The sequence below is a fragment of the Cylas formicarius genome, unplaced genomic scaffold (genome assembly GCF_029955315.1).
Source record: "Cylas formicarius isolate icCylForm1 unplaced genomic scaffold, icCylForm1.1 PGA_scaffold_16__1_contigs__length_5364039, whole genome shotgun sequence".
Classification (NCBI taxonomy): Eukaryota; Metazoa; Arthropoda; class Insecta; order Coleoptera; family Brentidae; genus Cylas; species Cylas formicarius.
The window spans coordinates 1,315,911-1,342,942 of NW_026844246.1; positions in this window are offsets into that span (position 1 = coordinate 1,315,911).

Consider the following 27,032-nt stretch of genomic DNA (forward strand, 5'->3'; position numbering starts at 1 on the left):
TTTTAATTAACAGCTCAGCTCAGAAATTTTTCTCAAATATGGGGATTGAATACATAAATTTATAAAAATATAATGGCCTTATATTTCAACGCATGGCACATTACCAGAAATAGTTCGACTTTCAAACAGATTTAGCCTCGGTCTCTCGGTTAAGGCGTCTGATTAGAAATCAGATTCTCCATGGCAGCGTAGGTTCGAAACCTACCTACTGCAAACGACCATTGTTTTGCTTGAAATATGTATTTTTTAATTAACAGCTAAGCCCAGAAAATTTTCTCAAATATGGGGATTGAATACATAAATTTATAAAAATATAATGGCCTTATATTTCAACGCTTGGCACAACAACAGAAATAGTTCGACTTTCAAACAGATTTAGCCTTGGTCTGTCGGTTAAGGCGTCTGACTAGAAATCAGATTCTCCATGGCAGCGTAGGTTCGAAACCTACCTACTGCAAACGGCCATTGCTTTGCTTGAAATGTATATTTTTTAATTAACAGGTCAGCCCAGAAATTTTAATCAAATATGGGAATTGACTACATAAATTTATAAAAATATAATGGCCTTATATTTCAACGCATGGCACATCACCAGAAATAGTTCGACTTTCAAACAGATTTAGCCTTGGTCTGTCGGTTAAGGCGTCTGACTAGAAATCAGATTCTCTATCAGCATAGGTTCGAAACCTACCTACTGCAAACGACCATTTGTTTTGCTTGAAATATAATTTTTGTAATTAACAGCTCAGCCCAGAAAATTTTTGGGATTGAGTGCATAAATTTTAAACAATATGCATACATATGCCCTTATATTTCAAATGCCACATCACCAGAAATAGTCCTACTTTCAAACAGATTTAGCCCTGGTCTGTCGGTTAAGGCGTCTGACTAGAAATCAGATTCTCTATGGCAGCGTAGGTTCGAAACCTACCTACTGCAAACGGCCATTGTTTTGCTTGAAATATAAATTTTGTAATTAGCAGCTCAGCCCAGATAATTTTGTCAATTATGTGGATTGAGTGCATAAATTTAAAACAATATGCATACATATGCCCTTATATTTCAAATGGCACATCACCAGAAATAGTCCTACTTTCAGCAGATTTAGCCTTGGTCTGTCGGTTAAGGCGTCTGAAAAGAAATCAGATTCTCTATGGCAGCGTAGGTTCGAAACCTACCTACTGCAAACGACCATTGTTTCGCTTGAAATATATATTCTTTAATTAACAGCTAAGCCCAGAAAATTTTCTCAAATATGGGGATTGAATACATAAATTTATAAAAATATAATGGCCTTATATTTCAACGCATGGCACATCACCAGAAATAGTTCGACTTTCAAACAGATTTAGCCTTGGTCTGTCGGTTAAGCCGTCTGACTAGAAATCAGATTCTCTATCAGCATAGATTAGAAACCTACCTACTGCAAACGGCCATTATTTTGCTTGAAATATAATTTTTGTAATTAGCAGCTCAGCCCAGAAACTTTTGTCAATTATGGGGATTGAGTGCATAAATTTAAAACAATATTCATACATATGCCCTTATATTTCAAATGGCACATCACCAGAAATAGTCCTACTTTCAAAGAGATTTAGCCCTGGTCTGTCGGTTAAGGCATCTGACTAGAAATCAGATTCTCCATGGCAGCGTAGTTTCGATACCTACCTACTGCAAACGGCCATTGTTTTGCGTGAAATATATATTTTTTAATTAACAGCTCAGCTCAGAAATTTTTCTCAAATATGGGGATTGAGTACATAAATTTATATAAATATAATGGACTTATATTTCAACGCATATCACATTACCAGAAATAGTTCGACTTTCAAACAGATTTAGCCTTGGTCTCTCGGTTAAGGCGTCTGACAAGAAATCAGATTCTCCATGGCAGCGTAGGTTCGAAACCTACCTACTGCAAACGGTCATTATTTTGCTTGAAATATATATTTTTTAATTAACAGCTCAGAACAGAAATTTTTCGCAAATATGTGGATTGAGTACGTAAATTTATAAAAATATAATGGACTTATATTTCAACGCATGGCACATCACCAGAAATAGTTCGACTTTCAAACAGATTTAGCCTTGGTCTGTCGGTTAAGGCGTCTGACAAGAAATCAGATTCTCCATGGCAGCGTAGGTTCGAAACCTACCTACTGCAAACGGTCATTATTTTGCTTGAAATATATATTTTTTAATTAACAGCTCAGAACAGAAATTTTTCGCAAATATGGGGATTGAGTACGTAAATTTATAAAAATATAATGGACTTATATTTCAACGCATGGCACATCACCAGAAATAGTTCGACTTTCAAACAGATTTAGCCTTGGTCTCTCGGTTAAGGCGTCTGACAAGAAATCAGATTCTCCATGGCAGCGTAGGTTCGAAACCTACCTACTGCAAACGGCCATTTTTTTGCTTGAAATATATATTTTTTAATTAACAGGTCAGCCCAGAAATTTTCCTCAAATATGGGAATTGACTACATAAATTTATAAAAATATAATGGCCTTATATTTCAACGCATGGCACATCACCAGAAATAGTTCGACTTTCAAACAGATTTAGCCTTGGTCTGTCGGTTAAGGCGTCTGACTTGAAATCAGATTTTCTATCAGCATATGTTCGAAACCTACCTACTGCAAACGACCATTTGTTTTGCTTCAAATATAATTTTTGTAATTAGCAGCTCAGCCCAGAAACTTTTGCCAATTATGGGGATTGAGTGCATAAATTTAAAACAATATGCATATATATGCCCTTATATTTCAAATGGCACATCACCAGAAATAGTCCTTCTTTCAAACAGATTTAGCCCTGGTCTGTCGGTTAAGGCGTCTGACTAGAAATCAGATTCTCTATGGCAGCGTAGGTTCGAAACCTACCTTCTGCAAAAGGCCATTGTTTTGCTTGAAATATAATTTTTGTAATTAGCAGCTCAGCCCAGAAACTTTTGTCAATTATGGGGATTGAGTGCATAAATTTAAAACAATATGCATACATATGCCCTTATATTTCAAATGGCACATCACCAGAAATAGTCCTACTTTCAAGCAGATTTAGCCCCGGTCTGTCGGTTAAGGCGTCTGATTAGAAATCAGATTCTCCATGGCAGCTTAGTTTCGATACCTACCTACTGCAAACGGCCATTGTTTTGCGTGAAATATATATTTTTTAATTATCAGCTCAGCTCAGAAATTTTTCTCAAATATGGGGATTGAGTACATAAATTTATAAAAATATAATGGACTTATATTTCAACGCATGGCAAATTACCAGAAATAGTTCGACTTTCAAACAGATTTAGCCTTGGTCTGTCGGTTAAGCCGTCTGACTAGAAATCAGATTCTCTATCAGCATAGATTAGAAACCTACCTACTGCAAACGGCCATTATTTTGCTTGAAATATAATTTTTGTAATTAGCAGCTCAGCCCAGAAAATTTTGTCAATTATGGGGATTGAGTGCATAAATTTAAAACAATATGCATACATATGCCCTTATATTTCAAATGGCACATCACCAGAAATAGTCCTACTTTCAAGCAGATTTAGCCTAGGTCTGTCGGTTAAGGCGTCTGATTAGAAATCAGATTCTCCATGGCAGCTTAGTTTCGATACCTACCTACTGCAAACGACCATTGTTTTGCGTGAAATATATATTTTTTAATTATCAGCTCAGCTCAGAAATTTTTCTCAAATATGGGGATTGAGTACATAAATTTATAAAAATATAATGGACTTATATTTCAACGCATGGCACATTACCAGAAATAGTTCGACTTTCAAACAGATTTAGCCTTGGTCTCTCGGTTAAGGCGTCTGACTGGAAATCAGATTCTCCATGGCAGCGTAGGTTCGAAACCTAACTACTGCAAACGACCATTGTTTTGCTTGAAATATATATTTTTTAATTAACAGCTAAGCCCAGAAAATTTTCTCAAATATGGGGATTGAATGCATAAATTTATAAAAATATAATGGCCTTATATTTCAACGCTTGGCACAACAACAGAAATAGTTCGACTTTCAAACAGATTTAGCCTTGGTCTGTCGGTTAAGGCGTCTGACTAGAAATCGGATTCTCCATGGCAGCGTAGGTTCGAAACCTACCTACTGCAAACGGCCATTGTTTTGCTTGAAATGTATATTTTTTAATTAACAGGTCAGCCCAGAAATTTTCCTCAAATATAGGAATTGACTACATAAATTTATAAAAATATAATGGCCTTATATTCCAACGCATGGCACATCACCAGAAATAGTTCGACTTTCAAACAGATTTAGCCTTGGTCTGTCGGTTAAGGCGTCTGACTAGAAATCAGATTCTCTATCAGCATAGGTTCGAAACCTACCTACTGCAAACGACCATTTGTTTTGCTTGAAATATAATTTTTGTAATTAACAGCTCAGCCCAGAAAATTTTTTCAATTATGGGGATTGAGTGCATAAATTTTAAACAATATGCATACATATGCCCTTATATTTCAAATGCCACATCACCAGAAATAGTCCTACTTTCAAACAGATTTAGCCCTGGTCTGTCGGTTAAGGCGTCTGACTAGAAATCAGATTCTCTATGGCAGCGTAGGTTCGAAACCTACCTACTGCAAACGACCATTGTTTCGCTTGAAATATATATTTTTTAATAAACAGCTAAGCCCAGAAAATTTTCTCAAATATGGGGATTGAATACATAAATTTATAAAAATATAATGGCCTTATACTTCAACGCATGGCACATCACCAGAAATAGTTCGACTTTCAAACAGATTTAGCCTTGGTCTGTCGGTTAAGGCATCTGACTAGAAATCAGATTCTCTATGGCAGCGTAGGTTCGAAACCTACCTACTGCAAACGGCCATTGTTTTGCTTGAAATATAAATTTTGTAATTAGCAGCTCAGCCCAGATAATTTTGTCAATTATGTGGATTGAGTGCATAAATTTAAAACAATATGCATACATATGCCCTTATATTTCAAATGGCACATCACCAGAAATAGTCCTACTTTCAAACAGATTTAGCCTTGGTCTGTCGGTTAAGGCGTCTGACTAGAAATCAGATTCCCTATGGCAGCGTAGTTTCGAAACCTACCTACTTCAAACGGCCATTGTTTTGCTTGAAATATATATTTTTTAATTAACAGCTCAGCCCAGAAATTTTTCTCAAATATGGGGATTGAATACATAAATTTATAAAAATATAATGGCCTTATACTTCAACGCATGGCACATCACCAGAAATAGTTCGACTTTCAAACAGATTTAGCCTTGGTCTGTCGGTTAAGGCGTCTGACTAGAAATCAGATTCTCCATGGCAGGGTAGGTTCGAAACCTACCTACTGCAAACGGCCATTGTTTTGCTTGAAATATATATTTTTTCATTAACAGCTCAGCCCAGAAATTTTTCTCAAATATGGGGATTGAATACATAAATTTATAAAAATATAATGGCCTTATATTTCAACGCATGCCACATCACCAGAAATAGTTCGACTTTCAAACAGATTTAGCCTTGGCCTGTCGGTTAAAGCGTCTGACTAGAAATCAGATTCCCTACGGCAGCGTAGGTTCGAAACCTACCTACTGCAAACGGCCATTGTTTTGCTAGAAATATATATTTTTTCATTAACAGCTCAGCCCAGAAATTTTTCTCAAATATGGGGATTGAATACATAAATTTATAAAAATATAATGGCCTTATATTTCAACGCACGGCACATCACCAGAAATAGTTCGACTTTCAAACAGATTTAGCCTTGGTCTGTCGGTTAAGCCGTCTGACTAGAAATCAGATTCTCTATCAGCATAGATTAGAAACCTACCTACTGCAAACGGCCATTATTTTGCTTGAAATATAATTTTTGTAATTAGCAGCTCAGCCCAGAAAATTTTGTCAATTATGGGGATTGAGTGCATAAATTTAAAACAATATGCATACATATGCCCTTATATTTCAAATGGCACATCACCAGAAATAGTCCTACTTTCAAGCAGATTTAGCCCCGGTCTGTCGGTTAAGGCGTCTGACTAGAAATCAGATTCTCCATGGCAGCGTAGTTTCGATACCTACCTACTGCAAACGGCCATTGTTTTGCGTGAAATATATATTTTTTAATTAACAGCTCAGCTCAGAAATTTTTCTCAAATATGGGGATTGAGTACATAAATTTATAAAAATATAATGGACTTATATTTCAACGCATGGCACATTACCAGAAATAGTTCGACTTTCAAACAGATTTAGCCTCGGTCTCTCGGTTAAGGCGTCTGACAAGAAATCAGATTCTCCATGGCAGCGTAGGTTCGAAACCTACCTACTGCAAACGACCATTGTTTTGCTTGAAATATATATTTTTTAATTAACAGCTAAGCCCAGAAAATTTTCTCAAATATGGGGATTGAATACATAAATTTATAAAAATATAATGGCCTTATATTTCAACGCTTGGCACAACAACAGAAATAGTTCGACTTTCAAACAGATTTAGCCTTGGTCTGTCGGTTAAGGCGTCTGACTAGAAATCAGATTCTCCATGGCAGCGTAGGTTCGAAACCTACCTACTGCAAACGGCCATTGTTTTGCTTGAAATGTATATTTTTTAATTAACAGGTCAGCCCAGAAATTTTCCTCAAATATGGGAATTGACTACATAAATTTATAAAAATATAATGGCCTTATATTTCAACGCATGGCACATCACCAGAAATAGTTCGACTTTCAAAGAGATTTAGCCTTGGTCTGTCGGTTAAGGCGTCTGACTAGAAATCAGATTCTCTATCAGCATAGGTTCGAAACCTACCTACTGCAAACGACCATTTGTTTTGCTTGAAATATAATTTTTGTAATTAACAGCTCAGCCCAGAAAATTTTTTCAATTATGGGGATTGAGTGCATAAATTTTAAACAATATGCATACATATGCCCCTATATTTCAAATGGCACATCACCAGAAATAGTCCTACTTTCAAACAGATTTAGCCTTGGTCTGTCGGTTAAGGCGTCTGACTAGAAATCAGATTCTCTATGGCAGCGTAGGTTCGAAACCTACCTACTGCAAACGACCATTGTTTTGCGTGAAATATATATTTTTTAATTAACAGCTCAGCTCAGAAATTTTTCTCAAATATGGGGATTGAGTACATAAATTTATAAAAATATAATGGACTTATATTTCAACGCATGGCACATTACCAGAAATAGTTCGACTTTCAAACAGATTTAGCCTCGGTCTCTCGGTTAAGGCGTCTGACTAGAAATCAGATTCTCCATGGCAGCGTAGGTTCGAAACCTACCTACTGCAAACGGTCATTATTTTGCTTGAAATATATATTTTTTAATTAACAGCTCAGCCCAGAAATTTTTCTCAAATATGGGAATTGACTACATAAATTTATAAAAATATAATGGATTTATATTTCAACGCACGGCACATCACCAGAAATAGTTCGACTTTCAAACAGATTTAGCCTTGGTCTGTCGGCTAAGCCGTCTGACTAGAAATCAGATTCTCTATCAGCATAGGTTAGAAACCTACCTACTGCAAACGGCCATTATTTTGCTTGAAATATAATTTTTGTAATTAGCAGCTCAGCCCAGAAAATTTTGTCAATTATGGGGATTGAGTGCATAAATTTAAAACAATATGCATACATATGCCCTTATATTTCAAATGGCACATCACCAGAAATAGTCCTACTTTCAAGCAGATTTAGCCCCGGTCTGTCGGTTAAGGCTTCTGACTAGAAATCAGATTCTCCATGGCAGCGTAATTTCGATACCTACCTACTGCAAACGGCCATTGTTTTGCGTGAAATATATATTTTTTAATTAACAGCTCAGCTCAGAAATTTTTCTCAAATATGGGGATTGAGTACATAAATTTATAAAAATATAATGGACTTATATTTCAACGCATGGCACATTACCAGAAATAGTTCGACTTTCAAACAGATTTAGCCTCGGTCTCTCGGTTAAGGCGTCTGACTAGAAATCAGATTCTCCATGGCAGCGTAGGTTCGAAACCTACCTACTGCAAACGGTCATTATTTTGCTTGAAATATATATTTTTTAATTAACAGCTCAGCCCAGAAATTTTTCTCAAATATGGGAATTGACTACATAAATTTATAAAAATATAATGGCCTTATATTTCAACGCATGGCACATCACCAGAAATAGTTCGACTTTCAAACAGATTTAGCCTTGGTCTGTCGGTTAAGGCGTCTGACTAGAAATCAGATTTTATATCAGCATATGTTCGAAACCTACCTACTGCAAACGACCATTTGTTTTGCTTCAAATATAATTTTTGTAATTAGCAGCTCAGCCCAGAAACTTTTGTCAATTATGGGGATTGAGTGCATAAATTTAAAACAATATGCATACATATGCCCTTATATTTCAAATGGCACATCACCAGAAATAGTCCTTCTTTCAAACAGATTTAGCCCTGGTCTGTCGGTTAAGGCGTCTGACTAGAAATCAGATTCTCTATGGCAGCGTAGGTTCGAAACCTACCTACTGCAAACGGCCATTGTTTTGCTTGAAATATAATTTTTGTAATTAGCAGCTCAGCCCAGAAACTTTTGTCAATTATGGGGATTGAGTGCATAAATTTAAAACAATATGCATACATATGCCCTTATATTTCAAATGGCACATCAACAGAAATAGTCCTACTTTCAAACAGATTTAGCAGTGGTCTGTCGGTTAAGGCGTCTGACTAGAAATCAGATTCTCTATGGCAGCGTAGGTTCGAAACCTACCTACTGCAAACGGCCATTGTTTTGCTTGAAATATATATTTCTTAATTAACAGGTCAGCCCAGAAATTTTTCTCAAATATGGGGATTGAGTACATAAATTTATAAAAATATAATGGAGTTATATTTCAACGCATGGCACACCACTAGAAATAGTTCGACTTTTAAACAGATTTAGCCTTGGTCTGTCGGTTAAGGCGTCTGACTAGAAATCAGATTCTCTATCAGCATCGGTTCGAAACCTACCTACTGCAAACGACCATTTGTTTTGCTTGAATATAATTTTTGTAATTAGCAGCTCAGCCCAGAAAATTTTGTCAATTATGGGGATTGAGTGCTTAAATTTAAAACAATATGCATACATATGCCCTTATATTTCAAATGACACATCACCAGAAATAGTCCTACTTTCAAACAGATTTAGCCCTGGTCTGTCGGTTAAGGCGTCTGACTAGAAATCAGATTCTCTATGGCAGCGTAGGTTCGAAACCTACCTACTGCAAACGGCCATTGTTTTGCTTGAAATATAATTTTTGTAATTAGCAGCTCAGCCCAGAACCTTTTGTCAATTATGGGGATTGAGTGCATAAATTTAAAACAATATGCATACATATGCCCTTATATTTCAAATGGCACATCACCAGAAATAGTCCTACTTTCAAACAGATTTAGCCGTGGTCTGTCGGTTAAGGCGTCTGACTAGAAATCAGATTCTCTATGGCAGCGTAGGTTCGAAACCTACCTACTGCAAACGGCCATTGTTTTGCTTGAAATATATATTTTTTAATTAACAGGTCAGCCCAGAAATTTTTCTCCAATATGGGGATTGAGTACATAAATTTATAAAAATATAATGAACTTATATTTCAACGCATGGCACATTACCAGAAATAGTTCGTCTTTCAAACAGATTTAGCCTTGGTCTCTCGGTTAAGGCGTCTGACTAGAAATCAGATTCTCTATGGCAGCGTAGGTTCGAAACCTACCTACTGCAAACGGCCATTGTTTTGCTTGAAATATAATTTTTGTAATTAGCAGCTCAGCCGAGAAACTTTTGTCAGTTATGGGGATTGAGTGCATAAATTTAAAACAATATGCATACATATGCCCTTATATTTCAAATGGCACATCACCAGAAATAGTCCAACTTTCAAACAGATTTAGCCGTGGTCTGTCGGTTAAGGCGTCTGACTAGAAATCAGATTCTCTATGGCAGCGTAGGTTCGAAACCTACCTACTGCAAACGGCCATTATTTTGCTTGAAATATATATTTTTTAATTAACAGCTCAGAAAAGAAATTTTTCGCAAATATGGGGATTGAGTACGTAAATTTATAAAAATATAATGGACTTATATTTCAACGCATGGCACATCACCAGAAATAGTTCGACTTTTAAACAGATTTAGCCTTGGTCTGTCGGTTAAGGCGTCTGACAAGAAATCAGATTCTCTATCAGCATAGGTTAGAAACCTACCTACTGCAAACGGCCATTATTTTGCTTGAAATATAATTTTTGTAATTAGCAGCTCAGCCCAGAAAATTTTGTCAATTATGGGGATTGAGTGCATAAATTTAAAATAATATGCATACATATGCCCTTATATTTCAAATGGCACATCACCAGAAATAGTCCTACTTTCAAGCAGATTTGGCCCCGGTCTGTCGGTTAAGGCGTCTGACTAGAAATCAGATTCTCCATGGCAGCGTAGTTTCGATACCTACCTACTGCAAACGGCCATTGTTTTGCGTGAAATATATATTTTTTAATTAACTGCTCAGCTCAGAAATTTTTCTCAAATATGGGGATTGAGTACATAAATTTATATAAATATAATGGACTTATATTTCAACGCATATCACATTACCAGAAATAGTTCGACTTTCAAACAGATGTAGCCTTGGTCTCTCGGTTAAGGCGTCTGACAAGAAATCAGATTCTCCATGGCAGCGTAGGTTCGAAAGCTAACTACTGCAAACGGTCATTATTTTGCTTGAAATATATATATTTTAATTAACAGGTCAGCCCAGAAATTTTTCTCCAATATGGGGATTGAGTACATAAATTTATAAAAATATAATGGACTTATATTTCAACGCATGGCACATTACCAGAAATAGTTCGTCTTTCAAACAGATTTAGCCTTGGTCTCTCGGTTAAGGCGTCTGACTAGAAATCAGATTCTCTATGGCAGCGTAGGTTCGAAACCTACCTACTGCAAACGGCCATTGTTTTGCTTGAAATATAATTTTTGTAATTAGCAGCTCAGCCGAGAAGCTTTTGTCAGTTATGGGGATTGAGTGCATAAATTTAAAACAATATGCATACATATGCCCTTATATTTCAAATGGCACATCACCAGAAATAGTCCTACTTTCAAACAGATTTAGCCGTGGTCTGTCGGTTAAGGCGTCTGACTAGAAATCAGATTCTCTATGGCAGCGTAGGTTCGAAACCTACCTACTGCAAACGGCCATTGTTTTGCTTGAAATATATATTTTTTAATTAACAGGTCAGCCCAGAAATTTTTCTCAAATATAGGGATTGAGTACATAAATTTATAAAAATATAATGGACTTATATTTCAACGCATGGCACATTACCAGAAATAGTTCGTCTTTCAAACAGATTTAGCCTTGGACTCTCGCTTAAGGCGTCTGACTAGAAATCAGATTCTCTATGGCAGCGTAGGTTCGAAACCTACCTACTGCAAACGGCCATTGTTTTGCTTGAAATATAATTTTTGTAATTAGCAGCTCAGCCCAGAAACTTTTGTCAATTATGGGGATTGAGTGCATAAATTTAAAACAATATGCATACATATGCCCTTATATTTCAAATGGCACATCACCAGAAATAGTCCAACTTTCAAACAGATTTAGCCGTGGTCTGTCGGTTAAGGCGTCTGACTAGAAATCAGATTCTTTATGGCAGCGTAGGTTCGGAACCTACCTACTGCAAACGGCCATTATTTTGCTTGAAATATAATTTTTGTAATTAGCAGCTCAGCCCAGAAAATTTTGTCAATTATGGGGATTGAGTGCATAAATTTAAAACAATATGCATACATATGCCCTTATATTTCAAATGGTACATCACCAGAAATAGTCCTATTTTCAAACAGATTTAGCCCTGGTCTGTCGGTTAAGGCGTCTGACTAGAAATCAGATTCGCTATGGCAGCGTCGGTTCGAAACCTACCTACTGCAAACGGCCATTGTTTTGCTTGAAATATATATTTTTTAATAAACAGGTCGGCCCAGAAATTTTTCTCAAATATGGGGATTGACTACATAAATTTATAAAAATATAATATCCTTATATTTCAACGCATGGCACATAACCAGAAATAGTTCGACTTTCAAACAGATTTAGCCTTGGTCTGTCGGTTAAGGCGTCAGACTAGAAATCAGATTCTCCATGGCATCGTATGTTCGAAACCTACCTACTGCAAACGGCCATTGTTTTTCTTGAAATATATATTTTTTAATTAACAGGTCAGCCCAGAAATTTTCCTCAAATATGGGAATTGACTACATAAATTTATAAAAATATAATGGCCTTATATTTCAACGCATTTCACATCACCAGAAATAGTTCGACTTTCAAACAGATTTAGCCTTGGTCTGTCGGTTAAGGCGTCTGACTAGAAATCAGATTCTCTATCAGCATAGGTTCGAAACCTACCTACTGCAAACGACCATTTGTTTTGCTTGAAATACAATTTTTGTAATTAGCAGCTCAGCCCAGAAAATTTTGTCAATTATGGGGATTGAGTGCATAAATTTAAAACAATATGCATACATATGCCCTTATATTTCAAATGGCACATCACCAGAAATAGTCCTACTTTCAAACAGATTTAGCCGTGGTCTGTCGGTTAAGGCGTCTGACTAGAAATCAGATTCTCTATGGCAGCGTAGGTTCGAAACCTACCTACTGCAAACGGCCATTATTTTGCTTGAAATATATATTTTTTAATTAACAGCTCAGAAAAGAAATTTTTCGCAAATATGGGGATTGAGTACGTAAATTTATAAAAATATAATGGACTTATATTTCAACGCATGGCACATCACCAGAAATAGTTCGACTTTTAAACAGATTTAGCCTTGGTCTGTCGGTTAAGGCGTCTGACAAGAAATCAGATTCTCTATCAGCATAGGTTAGAAACCTACCTACTGCAAACGGCCATTATTTTGCTTGAAATATAATTTTTGTAATTAGCAGCTCAGCCCAGAAAATTTTGTCAATTATGGGGATTGAGTGCATAAATTTAAAATAATATGCATACATATGCCCTTATATTTCAAATGGCACATCACCAGAAATAGTCCTACTTTCAAGCAGATTTGGCCCCGGTCTGTCGGTTAAGGCGTCTGACTAGAAATCAGATTCTCCATGGCAGCGTAGTTTCGATACCTACCTACTGCAAACGGCCATTGTTTTGCGTGAAATATATATTTTTTAATTAACTGCTCAGCTCAGAAATTTTTCTCAAATATGGGGATTGAGTACATAAATTTATATAAATATAATGGACTTATATTTCAACGCATATCACATTACCAGAAATAGTTCGACTTTCAAACAGATGTAGCCTTGGTCTCTCGGTTAAGGCGTCTGACAAGAAATCAGATTCTCCATGGCAGCGTAGGTTCGAAAGCTAACTACTGCAAACGGTCATTATTTTGCTTGAAATATATATATTTTAATTAACAGGTCAGCCCAGAAATTTTTCTCCAATATGGGGATTGAGTACATAAATTTATAAAAATATAATGGACTTATATTTCAACGCATGGCACATTACCAGAAATAGTTCGTCTTTCAAACAGATTTAGCCTTGGTCTCTCGGTTAAGGCGTCTGACTAGAAATCAGATTCTCTATGGCAGCGTAGGTTCGAAACCTACCTACTGCAAACGGCCATTGTTTTGCTTGAAATATAATTTTTGTAATTAGCAGCTCAGCCGAGAAGCTTTTGTCAGTTATGGGGATTGAGTGCATAAATTTAAAACAATATGCATACATATGCCCTTATATTTCAAATGGCACATCACCAGAAATAGTCCTACTTTCAAACAGATTTAGCCGTGGTCTGTCGGTTAAGGCGTCTGACTAGAAATCAGATTCTCTATGGCAGCGTAGGTTCGAAACCTACCTACTGCAAACGGCCATTGTTTTGCTTGAAATATATATTTTTTAATTAACAGGTCAGCCCAGAAATTTTTCTCAAATATAGGGATTGAGTACATAAATTTATAAAAATATAATGGACTTATATTTCAACGCATGGCACATTACCAGAAATAGTTCGTCTTTCAAACAGATTTAGCCTTGGACTCTCGCTTAAGGCGTCTGACTAGAAATCAGATTCTCTATGGCAGCGTAGGTTCGAAACCTACCTACTGCAAACGGCCATTGTTTTGCTTGAAATATAATTTTTGTAATTAGCAGCTCAGCCCAGAAACTTTTGTCAATTATGGGGATTGAGTGCATAAATTTAAAACAATATGCATACATATGCCCTTATATTTCAAATGGCACATCACCAGAAATAGTCCAACTTTCAAACAGATTTAGCCGTGGTCTGTCGGTTAAGGCGTCTGACTAGAAATCAGATTCTTTATGGCAGCGTAGATTCGGAACCTACCTACTGCAAACGGCCATTATTTTGCTTGAAATATAATTTTTGTAATTAGCAGCTCAGCCCAGAAAATTTTGTCAATTATGGGGATTGAGTGCATAAATTTAAAACAATATGCATACATATGCCCTTATATTTCAAATGGTACATCACCAGAAATAGTCCTATTTTCAAACAGATTTAGCCCTGGTCTGTCGGTTAAGGCGTCTGACTAGAAATCAGATTCGCTATGGCAGCGTCGGTTCGAAACCTACCTACTGCAAACGGCCATTGTTTTGCTTGAAATATATATTTTTTAATAAACAGGTCGGCCCAGAAATTTTTCTCAAATATGGGGATTGACTACATAAATTTATAAAAATATAATATCCTTATATTTCAACGCATGGCACATAACCAGAAATAGTTCGACTTTCAAACAGATTTAGCCTTGGTCTGTCGGTTAAGGCGTCAGACTAGAAATCAGATTCTCCATGGCATCGTATGTTCGAAACCTACCTACTGCAAACGGCCATTGTTTTTCTTGAAATATATATTTTTTAATTAACAGGTCAGCCCAGAAATTTTCCTCAAATATGGGAATTGACTACATAAATTTATAAAAATATAATGGCCTTATATTTCAACGCATTTCACATCACCAGAAATAGTTCGACTTTCAAACAGATTTAGCCTTGGTCTGTCGGTTAAGGCGTCTGACTAGAAATCAGATTCTCTATCAGCATAGGTTCGAAACCTACCTACTGCAAACGACCATTTGTTTTGCTTGAAATACAATTTTTGTAATTAGCAGCTCAGCCCAGAAAATTTTGTCAATTATGGGGATTGAGTGCATAAATTTAAAACAATATGCATACATATGCCCTTATATTTCAAATGGCACATCACCAGAAATAGTCCTACTTTCAAACAGATTTAGCCCTTTTCTGTCGGTTAAGGCGTCTGACTAGAAATCAGATTCTCTATGGCAGCGTAGGTTCGAAACCTACCTACTGCAAACGGCCATTGTTTTGCTTGAAATATATTTTTTTTAATTAACAGCTCAGCAAAGAAATTTTTCTCAAATATGGGGATTGAGTAAGTAAATTTATAAAAATATAATGGACTTATATTTCAACGCATGGCACATCACCAGAAATAGTTCGACTTTCAAACAGATTTAGCCTTGGTCTGTCGGTTAAGGCGTCTGACTAGAAATCAGATTCTCCATGGCAGCGTAGGTTCGAAACCTACCTAATGCAAACGACCATTATTTTGCTTGAAATATAATTTTTGTAATTAGCAGCTCAGCCCAGAAAATTTTGTCAATTATGGGGATTGAGTGCATAAATTTAAAACAATATGCATGCCCTCATATTTCAAATTACACATCACCAGAAATAGTAATACTTTCAAACAGATTTAGCCCTGGTCTGTCGGTTAAGGCGTCTGACTAGAAATCAGATTCTCTATGTCAGCGTAGGTTCGAAACCTACCTACTGCAAACGGCCATTGTTTTGCTTGAAATATAATTTTTGTAATTAGTTACCTACTGCAAACGACCATTGTTTCGCTTGAAATATATATTTTTTAATTAACAGCTAAGCCCAGAAAATTTTCTCAAATATGGGGATTGAATACATAAATTTATAAAAATATAATGACCTTATATTTCAACGCATGGCACAACAACAGAAATAGTTCGACTTTCAAACAGATTTAGCCTTGGTCTGTCGGTTAAGGCGTCTGACTAGAAATCAGATTCCCTATGGCAGCGTAGTTTCGAAACCTACCTACTGCAAACGGCCATTGTTTTGCTTGAAATATATATTTTTTAATTAACAGCTCAGCCCAGAAATTTTTCTCAAAAATGGGGATTGAATACATAAATTTATAAAAATATAATGGCCTTATATTTCAACGCATGGCACATCACCAGAAATAGTTCGACTTTCAAACAGATTTAGCCTTGGCCTGTCGGTTAAAGCGTCTGACTAGAAATCAGATTCCCTATGGCAGCGTAGGTTCGAAACCTACCTACTGCAAACGGCCATTGTTTTGCTAGAAATATATATTTTTTAATTAACAGCTCAGCCCAGAAATTTATCTCAAATATGGGGATTGAATACATAAATTTATTAAAAATATAATGGCCTTGTATTTCAACGCACGGCACATCACCAGAAATAGTTCGACTTTCAAACAGATTTAGCCTTGGTCTGTCGGTTAAGCCGTCTGACTAGAAATCAGATTCTCTATCAGCATAGATTAGAAACCTACCTACTGCAAACGGCCATTATTTTGCTTGAAATATAATTTTTGCAATTAGCAGCTCAGCCCAGAAAATTTTGTCAATTATGGGGATTGAGTGCATAAATTTAAAACAATATGCATACATATGCCCTTATATTTCAAATGGCACATCACCAGAAATAGTCCTACTTTCAAGCAGATTTAGCCCCGGTCTGTCGGTTAAGGCGTCTGACTAGAAATCAGATTCTCCATGGCAGCGTAGTTTCGATACCTACCTACTGCAAACGGCCATTGTTTTGCGTGAAATATATATTTTTTAATTAACAGCTCAGCTCAGAAATTTTTCTCAAATATGGGGATTGAGTACATAAATTTATAAAAATATAATGGACTTATATTTCAACGCATGGCACATTACCAGAAATAGTTCGACTTTCAAACAGATTTAGCCTCGTTCTCTCGGTTAAGGCGTCTGACTAGAAATCAGATTCTCCATGGCAGCGTAGGTTCGAAACCTACCTACTGCAAACGACCATTGTTTTGCTTGAAATATATATTTTTTAATTAACAGCTAAGCCCAGAAAATTTTCTCAAATATGGGGATTGAATACATAAATTTATAAAAATATAATGGCCTTATATTTCAACGCTTGGCACAACAACAGAAATAGTTCGACTTTCAAACAGATTTAGCCTTGGTCTGTCGGTTAAGGCGTCTGACTAGAAATCAGATTCTCCATGGCAGCGTAGGTTCGAAACCTACCTACTGCAAACGGCCATTGTTTTGCTTGAAATATATATTTTTTAATTAACAGGTCAGCCCAGAAATTTTCCTCAAATATGGGAATTGACTACATAAATTTATAAAAATATAATGGCCTTATATTTCAACGCATGGCACATCACCAGAAATAGTTCGACTTTCAAACAGATTTAGCCTTGGTCTGTCGGTTAAGGCGTCTGACTATAAATCAGATTCTCTATCAGCATAGGTTCGAAACCTACCTACTGCAAACGACCATTTGTTTTGCTTGAAATATAATTTTTGTAATTAACAGCTCAGCCCAGAAAATTTTTTCAATTATGGGGATTGAGTGCATAAATTTTAAACAATATGCATACATATGCCCTTATATTTCAAATGCCACATCACCAGAAATAGTCCTACTTTCATACAGATTTAGCCCTGGTCTGTCGGTTAAGGCGTCTGACTAGAAATCAGATTCTCTATGGCAGCGTAGGTTCGAAACCTACCTACTGCAAACGGCCATTGTTTTGCTTGAAATATAAATTTTGTAATTAGCAGCTCAGCCCAGATAGTTTTGTCAATTATGTGGATTGAGTGCATAAATTTAAAACAATATGCATACATATGCCCTTATATTTCAAATGGCACATCACCAGAAATAGTCCTACTTTCAAACAGATTTAGCCTTGGTCTGTCGGTTAAGGCATCTGACTAGAAATCAGATTCTCTATGGCAGCGTAGGTTCGATACCTACCTACTGCAAACGACCATTGTTTCGCTTGAAATATATATTTTTCAATTAACAGCTAAGCCCAGAAAATTTTCTCAAATATGGGGATTGAATACATAAATTTATAAAAATATAATGGCCTTATATTTCAACGCATGGCACATCACCAGAAATAGTTCGACTTTCAAACAGATTTAGCCTTGGCCTGTCGGTTAAAGCGTCTGACTAGAAATCAGATTCCCTATGGCAGCGTAGGTTCGAAACCTACCTACTGCAAACGGCCATTGTTTTGCTAGAAATATATATTTTTTAATTAACAGCTCAGCCCAGAAATTTTTCTCAAATATGGGGATTGAATACATAAATTTATAAAAATATAATGGCCTTATATTTCAACGCACGGCACATCACCAGAAATAGTTCGACTTTCAAACAGATTTAGACTTGGTCTGTCGGTTAAGCCGTCTGACTAGAAATCAGATTCTCTATCAGCATAGGTTAGAAGCCTACCTACTGCAAACGGCCATTATTTTGCTTGAAATATAATTTTTGTAATTAGCAGCTCAGCCCAGAAAATTTTGTCAATTATGGGGATTGAGTGCATAAATTTAAAACAATATGCATACATATGCCCTTATATTTCAAATGGCACATCACCAGAAATAGTCCTACTTTCAAGCAGATTTAGCCTCGGTCTCTCGGTTAAGGCGTCTGACTAGAAATCAGATTCTCCATGGCAGCGTAGGTTCGAAACCTACCTACTGCAAACGGTCATTATTTTGCTTGAAATATATATTTTTTAATTAACAGCTCAGCAAAGAAATTTTTCTCAAATATGGGGATTGAGTACGTAAATTTATAAAAATATAATGGACTTATATTTCAACGCATGGCACATCACCAGAAATAGTTCGACTTTCAAACAGATTTAGCCTTGGTCTGTCGGTTAAGGCGTCTGACTAGAAATCAGATTCTCCATGGCAGCGTAGGTTCGAAACCTACCTACTGCAAACGGCCATTATTTTGCTTGAAATATATATTTTTTAATTAACAGGACAGCAAAGAAATTTTTCTCAAATATGGGGATTGAGTACGTAAATTTATAAAAATATAATGGACTTATATTTCAACGCATGGCACATCACCAGAAATAGTTCGACTTTCAAACAGATTTAGCCCTGGTCTGTCGGTTAAGGCGTCTGACTAGAAATCAGATTCTCTATGGCAGCGTGGGTTCGAAAACAACCTACTGTAAACGAGCATTTGTTTTGCTTGAAATATAATTTTTGTAATTAGCAGCTCCGCCCAGAAAATTTTGTCAATTATGGGGATTGAGTGCATAAAATTAAAACAATATGCATACATATGCCCTTATATTTCAAATGGCACATCACCAGAAATAATCCTACTTTCAAACAGATTTAGCACTGGTCTGCCGGCTAAGGCGTCTGACTAGAAATCAGATTCTCTATGGCAGCGTAGGTTCGAAACCTACCTACTGCAAACGGTCATTGTTTTGCTTGAAATATATATTTTTTAATTAACAGCTCAGCCCAGAAAATTTTCTCAAATATGGGGATTGAATACATAAATTTATAAAAATATAATGGCCTTATATTTCAACGCATGGCACATCACCAGAAATAGTACGACTTTCAAACAGATTTAGCCTTGGTCTGTCGGTTAAGGCGTCTGACTAGAAATCAGATTCCCTATGGCAGCGTATGTTCGAAACCTACCTACTGCAAACGACCATTGTTTTGCTTGAAATATATATTTTTTAATTAACAGCTAAGCCCAGAAAATTTTCTCAAATATGGGGATTGAATACATAAATTTATAAAAATATAATGGCCTTATATTTCAACGCTTGGTACAACAACAGAAATAGTTCGACTTTCAAACAGATTTAGCCTTGGTCTGTCGGTTAAGGCGTCTGACTAGAAATCAGATTCTCCATGGCAGCGTAGGATCGATACCTACCTACTGCAAACGGCCATTGTTTTGCGTGAAATATATATTTTTTAATTAACAGCTCAGCTCAGAAATTTTTCTCAAATATGGGGATTGAGTACATAAATTTATAAAAATATAATGGACTTATATTTCAACGCATGGCACATTACCAGAAATAGTTCGACTTTCAAACAGATTTAGCCTTGGTCTCTCGGTTAAGGCGTCTGACTAGAAATCAGATTCCCCATGGCAGCGTAGGTTCGAAACCTACCTACTGCAAACGGTCATTATTTTGCTTGAAATATATATTTTTTAATTAACAGCTCAGCCCAGAAATTTTTCTCAAATATGGGGATTGGGTACGTAAATTTATAAAAATATAATGGACTTATATTTCAACGCATGGCACATCACCAGAAATAGTTCGACTTTCAAACAGATTTAGCCTTGGTCTGCCGGTTAAGGCGTCTGACTAGAAATCAGAATCTCCATGGCAGCGTAGGTTCGAAACCTACCTACTGCAAACGGCCATTATTTTGCTTGAAATATAATTTTTGTAATTAGCAGCTCAGCCCAGAAAATTTTGTCAATTATGGGGATTGAGTGCATAAATTTAAAACAATATGCATACATATGCCCTTATATTTCAAATGGCACATCACTAGAAATAGTCCTACTTTCAAACAGATTTAGCCCCGGTCTGTCGGTTAAGGCGTCTGACTATAAATCAGATTCTCCATGGCAGCGTAGGTTCGGTACCTACCTAGTGCAAACGGCCATTGTTTTGCGTGAAATATATATTTTTTAATTAACAGCTCAGCTCAGAAATTTTTCTCAAATATGGGGATTGAGAACGTAAATTTATAAAAATATAATGGACTTATATTTCAACGCATGGCACATCACCAGAAATAGTTCGACATTCAAACAGAATTAGCCTTGGTCTGTCGGTTAAGGCGTCTGACTAGAAATCAGATTCTCCATGGCAGCGTAGGTTCGAAACCTACATACTGCAAACGGCCATTGTTTTGCTTGAAATATATATTCCTTAATTAACAGCTAAGCCCAGAAATTTTTCTCAAATATGGGGATTGAGAACGTAAATTTATAAAAATATAATGGACTTATATTTCAACGCATGGCACATCACCAGAAATAGTTCGACATTCAAACAGAATTAGCCTTGGTCTGTCGGTTAAGGCGTCTGACTAGAAATCAGATTCTCCATGGCAGCGTAGGTTCGAAACCTACCTACTGCAAACGGCCATTATTTTGTTTGAAATATATATTTTTTAATTAACAGCTCAGCCCAGAAATTTTTCTCAAATATGGGGATTGAATACATAAATTTATAAAAATATAATGACCTTATATTTCAACGCATGGCACAACAACAGAAATAGTTCGACTTTCAAACAGATTTAGCCTTGGTCTGTCGGTTAAGGCGTCTGACTAGAAATCAGATTCCCTATGGCAGCGTAGTTTCGAAACCTACCTACTGCAAACGGCCATTGTTTTGCGTGAAATATATATTTTTTAATTAACAGCTCAGCTCAGAAATTTTTCTCAAATATGGGGATTGAGTACATAAATTTCAACGCATATCACATTACCAGAAATAGTTCGACTTTCAAACAGATTTAGCCTTGGTCTCTCGGTTAAGGCGTCTGACAAGAAATCAGATTCTCCATGGCAGCGTAGGTTCGAAACCTACCTACTGCAAACGGTCATTATTTTGCTTGAAATATATATTTTTTAATTAACAGCTCAGCCCAGAAATTTTTCGCAAATATGGGGATTGAGTACGTAAATTTATAAAAATATAATGGACTTATATTTCAACGCATGGCACATCACCAGAAATAGTTCGACTTTCAAACAGATTTAGCCTTGGTCTGTCGGTTAAGGCGTCTGACTAGAAACCAGATTCTCTATGGCAGCGTAGGTTCGAAACCTACCTACTGCAAACGGCCATTGTTTTGCTTGAAATATATATTCCTTAATTAACAGCTAAGCCCAGAAATTTTTCTCAAATATGGGGATTGAGAACGTAAATTTATAAAAATATAATGGACTTATATTTCAACGCATGGCACATCACCAGAAATAGTTCGACATTCAAACAGAATTAGCCTTGGTCTGTCGGTTAAGGCGTCTGACTAGAAATCAGATTCTCCATGGCAGCGTAGGTTCGAAACCTACCTACTGCAAACGGCCATTATTTTGTTTGAAATATATATTTTTTAATTAACAGCTCAGCCCAGAAATTTTTCTCAAATATGGGGATTGAATACATAAATTTATAAAAATATAATGACCTTATATTTCAACGCATGGCACAACAACAGAAATAGTTCGACTTTCAAACAGATTTAGCCTTGGTCTGTCGGTTAAGGCGTCTGACTAGAAATCAGATTCCCTATGGCAGCGTAGTTTCGAAACCTACCTACTGCAAACGGCCATTGTTTTGCGTGAAATATATATTTTTTAATTAACAGCTCAGCTCAGAAATTTTTCTCAAATATGGGGATTGAGTACATAAATTTCAACGCATATCACATTACCAGAAATAGTTCGACTTTCAAACAGATTTAGCCTTGGTCTCTCGGTTAAGGCGTCTGACAAGAAATCAGATTCTCCATGGCAGCGTAGGTTCGAAACCTACCTACTGCAAACGGCCATTTTTTTGCTTGAAATATATATTTTTTAATTAACAGGTCAGCCCAGAAATTTTCCTCAAATATGGGAATTGACTACATAAATTTATAAAAATATAATGTCCTTATATTTCAACGCATGGCACATCACCAGAAATAGTTCGACTTTCATACAGATTTAGCCTTGGTCTGTCGGTTAAGGCGTCTGACTAGAAATCAGATTTTCTATCAGCATATGTTCGAAACCTACCTACTGGAAACGACCATTTGTTTTGCTTCAAATATAATTTTTGTAATTAGCAGCTCAGCCCAGAAACTTTTGTCAATTATGGGGATTGAGTGCATAAATTTAAAATAATATGCATACATATGCCCTTACATTTCAAATGGCACATCCCCAGAAATAGTCCTTCTTTCAAACAGATTTAGCCCTGGTCTGTCGGTTAAGGCGTCTGACTAGAAATCAGATTCTCTATGGCAGCGTAGGTTCGAAACCTACCTACTGCAAACGGCCATTGTTTTGCTTGAAATATAATTTTTGTAATTAGCAGCTCAGCCCAGAAACTTTTGTCAATTATGGGGATTGAGTGCATAAATTTAAAACAATATGCATACATATGCCCTTATATTTCAAATGGCACATCACCAGAAATAGTCCAACTTTCAAACAGATTTAGCCGTGGTCTGTCGGTTAAGGCGTCTGACTAAAAATCAGATTCTCTATGGCAGCGTAGGTTCGAAACCTACCTACTGCAAACGGCCAATATTTTGCTTGAAATATATATTTTTTAATTAACAGCTCAGACCAGAAATTTTTCTCAAATATGGGGATTGAGTACGTAAATTTATAAAGATATAATGGACTTATATTTCAACGCATGGCACATCACCAGAAATAGTTCGACTTTTAAACAGATTTAGCCTTGGTCTGTCGGTTATGGCGTCTGACGAGAAATCAGATTCTCTATCAGCATAGGTTCGAAACCTACCTACTGCAAACGACCATTTGTTTTGCTTGAATATAATTTTTGTAATTAGCAGCTCAGCCCAGAAAATTTTGTCAATTATGGGGATTGAGTGCTTAAATTTAAAACAATATGCATACATATGCCCTTGTATTTCAAATGACACATCACCAGAAATAGTCCTACTTTCAAACAGATTTAGCCCTGGTCTGTCGGTTAAGGCGTCTGACTGGAAATCAGATTCTCTATGGCAGCGTAGATTCGAAACCTACCTACTGCAAACGGCCATTGTTTTGCTTGAAATATAATATTTGTAATTAGCAGCTCAGCCCAGAACCTTTTGTCAATTATGGGGATTGAGTGCATAAATTTAAAACAATATGCATACATATGCCCTTATATTTCAAATGGCACATCACCAGAAATAGTCCAACTTTCAAACAGATTTAGCCGTGGTCTGTCGGTTAAGGCGTCTGACTAGAAATCAGATTCTCTATGGCAGCGTAGGTTCGAAACCTACCTACTGCAAACGGCCATTGTTTTGCTTGAAATATAATTTTTGTAATTAGCAGCTCAGCCCAGAAACTTTTGTCAATTATGGGGATTGAGTGCATAAATTTAAAACAATATGCATACATATGCCCTTATATTTCAAATGGCACATCACCAGAAATAGTCCAACTTTCAAACAGATTTAGCCGTGGTCTGTCGGTTAAGGCGTCTGACTAAAAATCAGATTCTCTATGGCAGCGTAGGTTCGAAACCTACCTACTGCAAACGGCCAATATTTTGCTTGAAATATATATTTTTTAATTAACAGCTCAGACCAGAAATTTTTCTCAAATATGGGGATTGAGTACGTAAATTTATAAAAATATAATGGACTTATATTTCAACGCATGGCACATCACCAGAAATAGTTCGTCTTTCAAACAGATTTAGCCTTGGTCTCTCGGTTAAGGCGTCTGACTAGAAATCAGATTCTCTATGGCAGCGTAGGTTCGAAACCTACCAACTGCAAACGGCCATTGTTTTGCTTGAAATATAATTTTTGTAATTAGCAGCTCAGCCCAGAAACTTCTGTCAATTATGGGGATTGAGTGCATAAATTTAAAACAATATGCATACATATGCCCTTATATTTCAAATGGCACATCACCAGAAATAGTCCAACTTTCAAACAGATTTAGCCGTGGTCTGTCGGTTAAGGCGTCTGACAAGAAATCAGATTCTCTATGGCAGCGTAGGTTCGAAACCTACCTACTGCAAACGCCCATTATTTTGCTTGAAATATATATTTTTTAATTAACAGCTCAGACCAGAAATTTTTCTCAAATATGGGGATTGAGTACGTAAATTTATAAAAATATAATGGACTTATATTTCAACGCATGGCACATCACCAGAAATAGTTCGACTTTTAAACAGATTTAGCCTTGGTCTGTCGGTTAAGGCGTCTGACGAGAAATCAGATTCTCTATCAGCATAGGTTCGAAACCTACCTACTGCAAACGACCATTTGTTTTGCTTGAATATAATTTTTGTAATTAGCAGCTCAGCCCAGAAAATTTTGTCAATTATGGGGATTGAGTGCTTAAATTTAAAACAATATGCATACATATGCCCTTGTATTTCAAATGACACATCACCAGAAATAGTCCTACTTTCAAACAGATTTAGCCCTGGTCTGTCGGTTAAGGCGTCTGACTAGAAATCAGATTCTCTATGGCAGCGTAGGTTCGAAACCTACCTACTGCAAACGGCCATTGTTTTGCTTGAAATATAATTTTTGTAATTAGCAGCTCAGCAAAGAACCTTTTGTCAATTATGGGGATTGAGTGCATAAATTTAAAACAATATGCATACATATGCCCTTATATTTCAAATGGCACATCACCAGAAATAGTCCAACTTTCAAACAGATTTAGCCGTGGTCTGTCGGTTAAGGCGTCTGACTAGAAATCAGATTCTCTATGGCAGCGTAGGTTCGAAACCTACCTACTGCAAACGGCCATTATTTTGCTTGAAATATATATTTTTTAATTAACAGCTCAGACCAGAAATTTTTCTCAAATATGGGGATTGAGTACGTAAATTTATAAAAATATAATGGACTTATATTTCAACGCATGGCACATCACCAGAAATAGTTCGTCTTTCAAACAGATTTAGCCTTGGTCTCTCGGTTAAGGCGTCTGACTAGAAATCAGATTCTCTATGGCAGCGTAGGTTCGCAACCTACCTACTGCAAACGGCCATTGTTTTGCTTGAAATATAATTTTTGTAATTAGCAGCTCAGCCCAGAAACTTTTGTCAATTATGGGGATTGAGTGCATAAATTTAAAACAATATGCATACATATGCCCTTATATTTCAAATGGCACATCACCAGAAATAGTCCAACTTTCAAACAGATTTAGCCGTGGTCTGTCGGTTAAGGCGTCTGACTAGAAATCAGATTCTCTATGGCAGCGTAGGTTCGAAACCTACCTACTGCAAACGCCCATTATTTTGCTTGAAATATATATTTTTTAATTAACAGCTCAGACCAGAAATTTTTCTCAAATATGGGGATTGAGTACGTAAATTTATAAAAATATAATGGACTTATATTTCAACGCATGGCACATCACCAGAAATAGTTCGACTTTTAAACAGATTTAGCCTTGGTCTGTCGGTTAAGGCGTCTGACGAGAAATCAGATTCTCTATCAGCATAGGTTCGAAACCTACCTACTGCAAACGACCATTTGTTTTGCTTGAATATAATTTTTATAATTAGCAGCTCAGCCCAGAAAATTTTGTCAATTATGGGGATTGAGTGCTTAAATTTAAAACAATATGCATACATATGCCCTTGTATTCCAAATGACACATCACCAGAAATAGTCCTACTTTCAAACAGATTTAGCCCTGGTCTGTCGGTTAAGGCGTCTGACTAGAAATCAGATTCTCTATGGCAGCGTAGGTTCGAAACCTACCTACTGCAAACGGCCATTGTTTTGCTTGAAATATAATTTTTGTAATTAGCAGCTCAGCCCAGAACCTTTTGTCAATTATGGGGATTGAGTGCATAAATTTAAAACAATATGCATACATATGCCCTTATATTTCAAATGGCACATCACCAGAAATAGTCCTACTTTCAAACAGATTTAGCCGTGGTCTGTCGGTTAAGGCGTCTGACTAGAAATCAGATTCTCTATGGCAGCGTAGGTTCGAAACCTACCTACTGCAAACGGCCATTGTTTTGCTTGAAATATATATTTTTTAATTAACAGGTCAGCCCAGAAATTTTTCTCCAATATGGGGATTGAGTACATAAATT